Below are 9,451 nucleotides of genomic sequence, written 5' to 3'. Positions count from 1 at the left end.
TTACACCCCAAAAAACACACATTTAAAGTCTCAGATGAGCATGCATGGGTGTGTTATGAATAGGATTTAAATAAAGCAGAATTACACACAAAAAAAGTCTTGTCTTAAATACCAAAATCACAAAGCAGAGCTGCACTGTCGTCTCCTCCTTAATTGGAAAAGTGCAGATTCACCCTGTTTGTTCTCATTATTAATATTCCGGTGCTGAGCTCCTGCACTGGTGGGAAGTCATATCAGCATAACCATCAAAACTGAAGAGCGGAATACAAAATTACTCCGACAAAGCTGCACTCAGCAACAGAAGCCGGGAAACATTTTTCTCATTTCCTGCAGCCACCAAGAAGAAGATGTTAAACTGTGAGAAGTGAACAGCTTACTGACACAGATAAAGGCGCATGCTGCTTTTGGAGCTGCCAAGAATGAAAAATGTGTTCGAGAAACACAGGCTGTGTCTTATTAGTCTGAAGTGAATTATGTCCTTTTTGGATTTTTAACAAGCTTGACCTTAATTGGAAACATCATGAGGTCAAGAAAGGCATTTAACTGAATTTGTAGGGAGCTTGGAAAAGTACCTCAGCTAAGATAAAAGGAAGCGATTATACACATTGAACCCCTTAATATCCAGGTACTCCAATTAGCTAGAGAAAGATGTTGATTGACCATGTCCACATGTCTCTACTACACAGCTACCCAATCATTTTAAGTCTTGGTTTTATGTCTGTTACTTTATTTTTTATCGTGAAGCACTTTATTGTTAAATTCTATTCTTGAGAATTGCTTAATTAACCTTAAGAGGCCTGTTTTAAGCTCCAAACAAAGGAGCAAAAGAGGAACCTGCCTCTCTTCACATCAGAGGAGAAAAAGTAGAGAGAGTGACCTCATATAAGTTTTTAGACCCACACATCTCCCAGGACCTCACTTAAACTGCAAACACATCTCTGGTGAAGAAGGCACAGCAGCGTCTCTACTTCCTGTGGGCTTTGAGAAGAGCCACCCTGTTGCATTATCACCTATGGCATCCTGGTGTGGTATACTAGCTGTACTGCAGCAAGAGTCATTAAAGTTGTAATTGCGAAGATCTCACTTTCGTTGTCTTTGGCGGCACCTATGGTGATAAACGGTAATTGCGGGAGCACACTTCCCAGATATCCAAACAGTGTTGCGTGTGTGACGTCCACGGTTGGCTCTGGTTGTAATTCTTGATTTTCCTCGCTGACGGTCGCTTTCCTTTTCAGACTGTCTGCCTTCATCTGAGCGTCGAATTTGTTTCTTTTTCTTTGGATTTTCACTTATTTTTGAAGTTGTATCTGTAGTCATCGCTTTTTTCTTTGTTTGTTCAGCCATAGTAGATTACTGTTTACTCGCAACACTTGCAGAGAGCATAAAAGCAGCCGCTTTGCTACGCCTACCCTCTCTGACAGACCAACCACTGCTGGGTGATGGGAAACACGTCACTAACTGGGTCCCACTTGTGACAACTACATTCGCTTGAGGACATCAAAACTCCATGTGTTGGGCAATAAACAGAATGTAAGATTCATCGCACCCTGGAAACCACCTCTTCACTCTGTTGCCCTCTGGTAGGAGATATGAGTCTATTAAGTCCCGCAACTCCACGTTTTTGAACAGTTTCTATCCAAATGCCATGAAAGAACTAAAATGAAGATTAGGCTGTGATTAATTTATATGAAGACAATGTGCAATGCTGCTTTTATACTGTATTAACCACTGAGGAGAAGCACCTAATTTCATTGTACAGCTGTACAATGACAATAAGGCAAAGCAAACAGTCAGGTATATTCAGGGGCCTCAAGTTAAAGCAGCTGAGCACTTTTTGTCCAGTTTGCCTGAGAAACTTTACGAGGTCAAATGGGAATCCTGTCCAACAACGATCAGCTAATCTTAGAACACATCCAGAGTGCAGAGAGAATATACACACGCAGGTTAACACACACACACATCCAGGTAGTTATCTATCCCTCCCAGCTGTGAGCAAACTAACCAGTTACATCACAGCTCAGAGAGACACCTGGGTTTACTTTACATAACACACACACACTGAACCAGAAAACCCACACAAGCACACACAGGCCTAGTGCACACAGCTAAATGCACATACCATACACAACAGTGTAGGTGCCTGTGTGCAGGTCTGGAGCAGGAGAGATAAAATTAGGAATACATGAGTCTCAGTGGACTGTGGCTGCGCATCTGTGGAGTGAATCAGCACTCAGACGATACAATACCTGGCCAACTGTTTAAGTGATTCTGTTCGTCTCATCTGTCTGAACATGAGCAGACTGGACAAGCAGAGGCGTTTGTTTGAAAGTCCTCTCACAGAGAATAGTGAGGGTTACAGCAGCTCAACATGCTGGGTAGATAATGAGCTAACGCTGTTAGGCGACAAAAGCAGCTCCAGTGAGTGAAAAGGAGCGGTTCTGCACGTTTGCGTGAACAAGGTTAGGAGTGAAAGCAATTTTTGCAGAACATGTTTTAAGATGAAGGAGACTGAGGCATCTTGTTTCATGGGTAAGATGTCATTTGTCCGTGGGAGAGGAGAGAAACGTCTTTTTTGCTAACGTCCAGATTTAAGCTAACTTTAGCAAGTAGCGCACGCTAGCCAACACGGTAGTTTGGGTCAACTTCTCTACTGTTATTTAGGCCGTAAGTTACATCGGGCAACTTTCTCACGAACCACACAAGAACACAGAAAGTCTGTTTTCAACTGTTGTCAGACTTTTTTATTTTGTTAGTGTTTTTAAAGAAGGACAGGAAAAAAGACTGGAAAGGTAGAGTAAGCGATTGTCAGGAATTACAAAAGAAAAAGCGATGGCAAAACCCAAATGGCAAAACACCACCTGATGTTATGTTAAGAGCAGTGAGGCAGCTAAAGCTTTCAATAAATCAATCATATCGTTTTCTGGATTGATACTGTGAGACAGAAACCAGGGCCTTTCCAACAGCAGGTTTTTAGAGGCCAAACCTCCAGCTGCAGTTTGAGCAGTACCGTACAAGATTAGCTAACATCTATTTTGGTTCATCGCCCACTGAGGTGGGAAAGCTTGTGTATGGATTTGCTGTGGCACCAGAGATGAAGTTTCCACCAGCCTGGGCTTAAAAAGGCAGAAGTGAGTGCTTTACAGTCTCCTTTAAGCAGTACCCGAAGCTCTCTCTCTGAAGTACCCTTGCAAGAGCAAGTGCCAGGGAGAATTTCAAGACTTTCTCTGACAATCTGGAGAAGGTGTTGGGCTGACATTCACTGGGAACGGGACATCTGGAATATGGATCGTGCAGAAACTGGACCAATTGGTGGCCATTGGGGGTACGGTAAGTTTAGCATATGTGGTGTCAGGAAAAGAGAGCAATATTTCCCCCTATTTCTTCTTCCCTTGGGCGATCTTCAATGATCACTTCCTCAACAATGGACCACTTGTGGAGGAAAAACTCTTCCAGGTGGAGGAGCAAAACACTGGATGAAGGAACACATTTTGTGGATTTACTTATTTTGTTTAATATGCCAAGTGTTTGGAGGAATGGGATGCTTTCTTCTTGGGGACAACCATAGCTCTAATTTATTCATTGATGGGCCAAAATTTGGCAAATAAAATGGCCAGTATGCTCTCCTTCCCACCCCACTGCTCGAATTGGCTGCAACTTTTGTGCAGAACCATTTATAGGCACATAATCTTGGATGACGAACAACCCTGGGGCAACAATTACAATCTATGACATTCTTTGGATTGCAGCAATTTGGTATCATCTGGCTGCTTTCCCATTTAAGATTAGATCAGATCTGCTTTCAGGTGACAGTAGTTTCACCTTTCCACAGGGAAAAGAAACAGAATTTGCCCCATCCTATGTCTCGAATCTCCGGACCCAGGCCATCTTACCATGTTTTGCCCATTATTGCCACTTCACCTTTGCCAGCAACACCTGAAACCCCAGAGGACATTAAGCCATAAGTCTGCCAGCCAAGTAAAAAAAATACATAAAAGATGCTGTTTTCACTGACACACCAGTGAAGGGGGCACAAAAACATTGGGAAAAAAACTAAAACTTAAACCCTGTAAAGGAATGTATAAAAAGAAAGACTCCAGATGCCTCTTTATCAGATGAAGATGAGTGCCTGTGCCTTATTTGTGTGGAGCCATTTGCAAACAGCCATCAAACAGAGACTTGGGTGCATTGCTAGAAATGCGAACAGTGGGCTCCTGAAGGGGGCCATTCTAGCCAGGTATTACATGTATGACAGAGCTACAGGTCTGAATTATTTAATATGTTTTATTGGAAAAAGTAAAATGTAAACCTGTTAGCTTCATCCATATTGAATTAAATAATATTATTTACATATTATGCATTCACCAACAAAAACAATTTAAAAAACATTGTGCAACTTTTGTGTCCTTTAAAACAGCAGAAAAAGAAATCATGTAATCTTCAAGCATCCATCCATTGATTAGCCATTATCATGTTCAGGGGGGCTGGAGCCTATCCCAGATGTCATAGGGCGAGAGGCGGGGCCTGGACTGATCACCAGTCAATCACAGGGCTGACATATAGAGACAGACAACCTTTCACGCTCACATTCACACCTACGGGCAATTTAGAGTCACCATTTAACCTAACGAGCATGTCTTTGGACTTAGGGAGAAAGCTGGAGTACCTGGAGGGCGCGCATACATGTACGGGGAGAACATGCAAACTCCACATAGAAAGGCCCAATGCATCAGAACTGGGGTTCGATCCAGTAGCCTTCTAACCGTGAGGCAACAGCACTAACCACTGCACCCCCGTGCAGCCTCTTCAAGCATCCAGGATGCTCCACTGCGATTTGCGTACATAAATGAGTTAATGTGCATACATTTGCAGCATGCAGACATTTGTCTTCTTTCCATGCAAACAAGCTTCAAGCTTGTCTTTGCTCCTCCTCTTGCCAACATTTGATCTATGCAGGACAACTTTTAGTGAGCTGTTCATACTAAATAAGATGTCCCTGCCCTGCTTGTGCCAGGCACAACAGATGCAGCTTCAGGCTCAGCAGCCCAGTGTCCCCATCCCTGACCCCTTCCAATGCAGCCAGACCAGCCCTAGTCCAAGCTGAGGGTGCTGTGTCGTAAGACAGGTCACCAGTGTAACTAAGAGGATGGGGATGATACAGCTTTTAAGGTGGAAAAATGCAGGAAGCTTGAATGGAGTTGCTCTCACATCCCATTGGCTAAGGTGGTAGAAATAACTTGGACAATAACAATGGGATGTATTCTGCATTGACACTCTACACCAGGTATTTCGGCTCATTTTAATGCAGCGAACATGCTGGAAAATAATAAATGAGAGCCAGAGGGAGATGCACTGCGATAGTAAACACAACACAAGCAGCCAGACAAACTGTGGCTTCAGCGTGACACAGGAGGTCACATTGTAAAAGGACTTGGGGCTGGTTTGCAGACATGATGGCTCATGGTGCTGCTTTATATAGCGTGGTCTGCATGAGTCTAATTTGTGTTGGTCATATGGAGCTCAGATTTATTTTATTTATAATCTGTTAACTGTTAATGTGGAACACCCTTTGTGGCCCTGTAATATTATTATTATTATTATTATTGTTGTTAAATGTAGTTGTGAGGAACTTTAGTGTCTGAAAATACATAAAATCACTTTATTTTTCTGCCTGCAAAAGGATCAACCAGAGTGTCTGAAGGGTGTGAGACTGTCAGATTTTATCTTCACAGACCCACTAACAGTTCACACCCTGATACTGGGCCTTCTCTCTCTCTCTCTCTCTCTCTCTCTCTCTCTCTCTCTCTCTCTCTCTGTGTGTTAGTCAAGACAGTTTTTGCAGTGCAGAAAGTCAACGCTGAAAAGCCAAACTTCCTTCCTGTCTGAGCGATATCACAGGCCAATGATAACACACATGCACACACACACACACACATGTGCACGCACAAAAGCTCCAGTTTCATGTGTCTATCTCACTCTCCACCCTACTTAGGAAAAGAAAGAATAGCAAGGGACAGAAGAGGTATTTTCAATCTGTGCAGAGAGTCTGTAAAAATGAAACAAGGACATTTTGAGGCGACATTCTTCTGACGTTCCATCATTGTTTGTTGTAAATAAACATTATTTGTAGAAGTATTTATTATCACTACAATTCTCTCTCTAATATTTTACAAGCTGCAGCAACACAAATGACACAGACTTAGAAGAACAGGCACCAAACTATGGTTTAAATGGTGTGATTCTTCTGGTAGGGTGAACCAGCTGCTCTTTAAGGCAACAATTCACATGGATGAAAAACATCATTTCCCCATATCCTCCATGCACCAGCGCCTCTGTGATCCCATAATTATCATGCACTAAAATAAACAAAATTAGCACATTAAGGCTTTTTAAAAAGTGAAGTTCTGCCCTAAGATCTCTCTAAGCATCTCTATCATGCCCTAAGGCATCATTTCCTGCTCTTAATTTATCAGGAACAATGCTGACCTCAGCTGGACCGCCTGTGTTACTGCTGTTGTTTACGCTCTTTCATGAAAAGCAGCGGGCATCAGTGAGGACTGAATTATGTAGCAATTCTCCCACAGAGAGGAGTCTGACGGAGCATACAATCAAAGAGAGAGACAGGTGGAAGGGAAAGGGGGGGGGGAGACAGAGAAGGGAGAGACAGCGCATAGAGAAACAGGTAGAGTCATCCACAGTGGAAGGCTGAGAGTGAGACAGATGGTCAGCGCACCAAAAGCAAAGTGAGACAGACAAGCAATAAACAGACTGAAGCATCCCACGCTTAATTAATTAGAGAGCGAAAACACTGCAGGGCTCTCGGCCGCTTTAAAGACATTTAGGCGTGTAACGTCCCGGCAACCACACACCCACACTCAAAAACCCAGACACGTGCAACAACAGGCGTTTACACACACGCACGACAAAGGAACCTTGTGTCACCTCTTCTCATAGATTCTTAGATGAGGAGAGGGAGGGATGAAAAGAGGGAGTAGGGAAGTAAATGAGTTGGGTAAAAACAGGAGGGGGAGACCGCAGTGGGAGGAGGAGGAGGAGGAGGAGAAGGATGGGGGGAAGGGGAGACAGAGAAAGAGAGAGGAAAACTGGGAAGAGAAGGGGGACGCACGTAGCAGAGATGAAGCAAAATTCAGACAAGAAGAGATGAGGCCAGATGAGGTGGAGATAGATGTTACGAGAGGAGGAGAGAAATGGAGTGTGAGATGACAAAAAGTAAAGGATGCAAGAGACAGAGAGAAAGGAGGAGGACAAGGAGGAGGAGGGCAGATTAGATGGAAGAAGGAAGCCCAAAAAAAGAGAATAGTGAAGTGCAGCCGAGAGGAAAGGAGAGGAGGAGTGGAAGGAGAGAGGCGCAGGCAGATGAGAAAAGAGGAGAAGAGCGAACCGGAGACGCTGTGACCTCACATGCACGCCCCCGCAATGACGCTTTGAAGATCATCTCAAGGTTGTTAGATAAGAGGGAAGCCATCCAGACAAGAGGAGAGGAGGAGAGGAGGAGAGGAGGAGAGGAGGGGGGGGTGAAGGAATTGGGAGAAAGATTGTGATAGTGAGAGGAACAACAGGAGGAAAGCAGGGAGGAGGAGGAGAGGGGACTGTGAGGAGATAAGAGGAGGATAGTGTAGTAGTGAGAGAGGAAGAGAGCGATGAAGGCCACGGAGAAAACGATTCAGTGACTCAAGTTGCTACGAGGCATGCAGTAGTGTGTGTGTTGGTTTTTGTGTGTACATGCATTGAGTGGGTGTGTATGAATTGGTATGCAAGAGTGTGTGTGTTCAAGAATGCATTCGCGTGTGTGACTTGGCAGGAGTGATTAAGCACAATGAGCCTGCCAGCCAATAAACAACCAGGCAGGCTGTGTTCCATTCCTTAATGAGTTCCCCTTATCTGTCACCCTCCTCTCCTCCTTCCACGCGTCCTTTATTTGCTTCTCCTTTACATTATCTCATTCACTCCCACTCTCCGTGTCACATTATCATTCATCAGGCATCCACCAATTCTACTCCTCTTTCAATATTTCCATGCTCAACTACTTTTTTTTTTTTTAAAGCTTTATCTTCCTCCCGCCCTCCCTACTCATTCAGCAGGAGGAGTTGACATTGTCACGGTTATTCAGCAACAGGATGCAACCAAGCAGAGATAATGCGCACAAATCAGAGGCCTCAAGTGTCTTCTTCATGTGACCAATGTTGGCAGTGTATCTGTACTGAAACAATTACAATATTTTATTAATTATAAAAAAATTTCAAGTGCTATCATGATGTCAATTATTTGAATTTATCCAATACTTTGTCGCATGACCAAGTACCTACAAAGCTGCCACGATGGGAAATGCCATTCCCATCTGCTTCAGTTCACTCTTTCTGTTTGATGCTGAGTTATGTTAGCATGCTAATACACTAAATAGCCAGCCACTTCCATCTACATTGGCTGTACTTCCTGTTTGATGCTAAGTTATGTTAGCATGCTAACACACTAAACAGCCAGCCACTTCCATCTACCTTGGCTGTACTTCCTGTTTGATGCTCATTAGTGTTAGAATGCTAACGCGCTAAACAGCCAGCCAAATTTATCTGTTTCAGCAGTACTTCCTGTTTGATATTTATTTATATTAGCATGCTAACACGTTAAACAGCCCGCCAATTCCATTGACTTTATCTGTACTTCCTGTTTGATATTTATTTATATTAGCATGCTAACACGTTAAACAGCCCGCCAATTCCATTGACTTTATCTGTACTTCCTGTTTGATGCTTATTTATATTAGCATGCTAACACGTAAACAGCCGGCCAATTTCATCTGCTTCAGCTTTAATCTGTTTTTGATGCTAATTAATGCTAGCGTTGATAACAAACCAAACAGCAGACATGGCAAACACCATGCCTGTTAAACATCAGCATTTTAGCATTGTCCTTGTCAGCATGTTTGGAAGCTTATTAGCATTTAAATCAAGGCATCACTGTGCCAACATACAGCCACATGGCGGTTAACTCTCTGTGTCGATGAAACAATGTCCATGTTCAGTCTTTGTTAAACCAAGCGAGTAAAACATCTAATTCAGAAGGTGTCGCAAATACCTTCTCTTTTGTCTTTTGAGGTAATTTCTTCCCCTTTAGGTGGTAAGTAGGGTACGCGACCAGACAGGCAAGTTGTGATTATTAAATCTTTGTCACAAAATAGAGAGTATAGACTCCCTGATCATGTTAACAGCATCTCACATAAAGAACAGTGAACTTTCCCCTGAAGATTAGCTTGTGGACAAAAACGCTTTCGATAAAAGCACTTTATATCTCAACAGGTATTAAATTAGCTAACGCTCTACACTAGCAATAAATGCTTGAGATTTAGCAGTCATCACACGCTGCCAAACAATACCTTGAAATAGCCTCCAGGTGCTTCACATTCAGTTTTTGAATAGTTAAGATATCTATGAAAGTG

This window comes from Semicossyphus pulcher, unplaced genomic scaffold (assembly GCF_022749685.1).
Source record: "Semicossyphus pulcher isolate SPU_LCO1_2020_fin unplaced genomic scaffold, fSemPul1.0.p SCAF_15, whole genome shotgun sequence".
In the NCBI taxonomy this organism is placed as follows: Eukaryota; Metazoa; Chordata; class Actinopteri; order Labriformes; family Labridae; genus Semicossyphus; species Semicossyphus pulcher.
The sequence above is the reverse complement of the archived record's forward strand: the minus strand, read 5'-3'. Positions refer to the sequence as shown.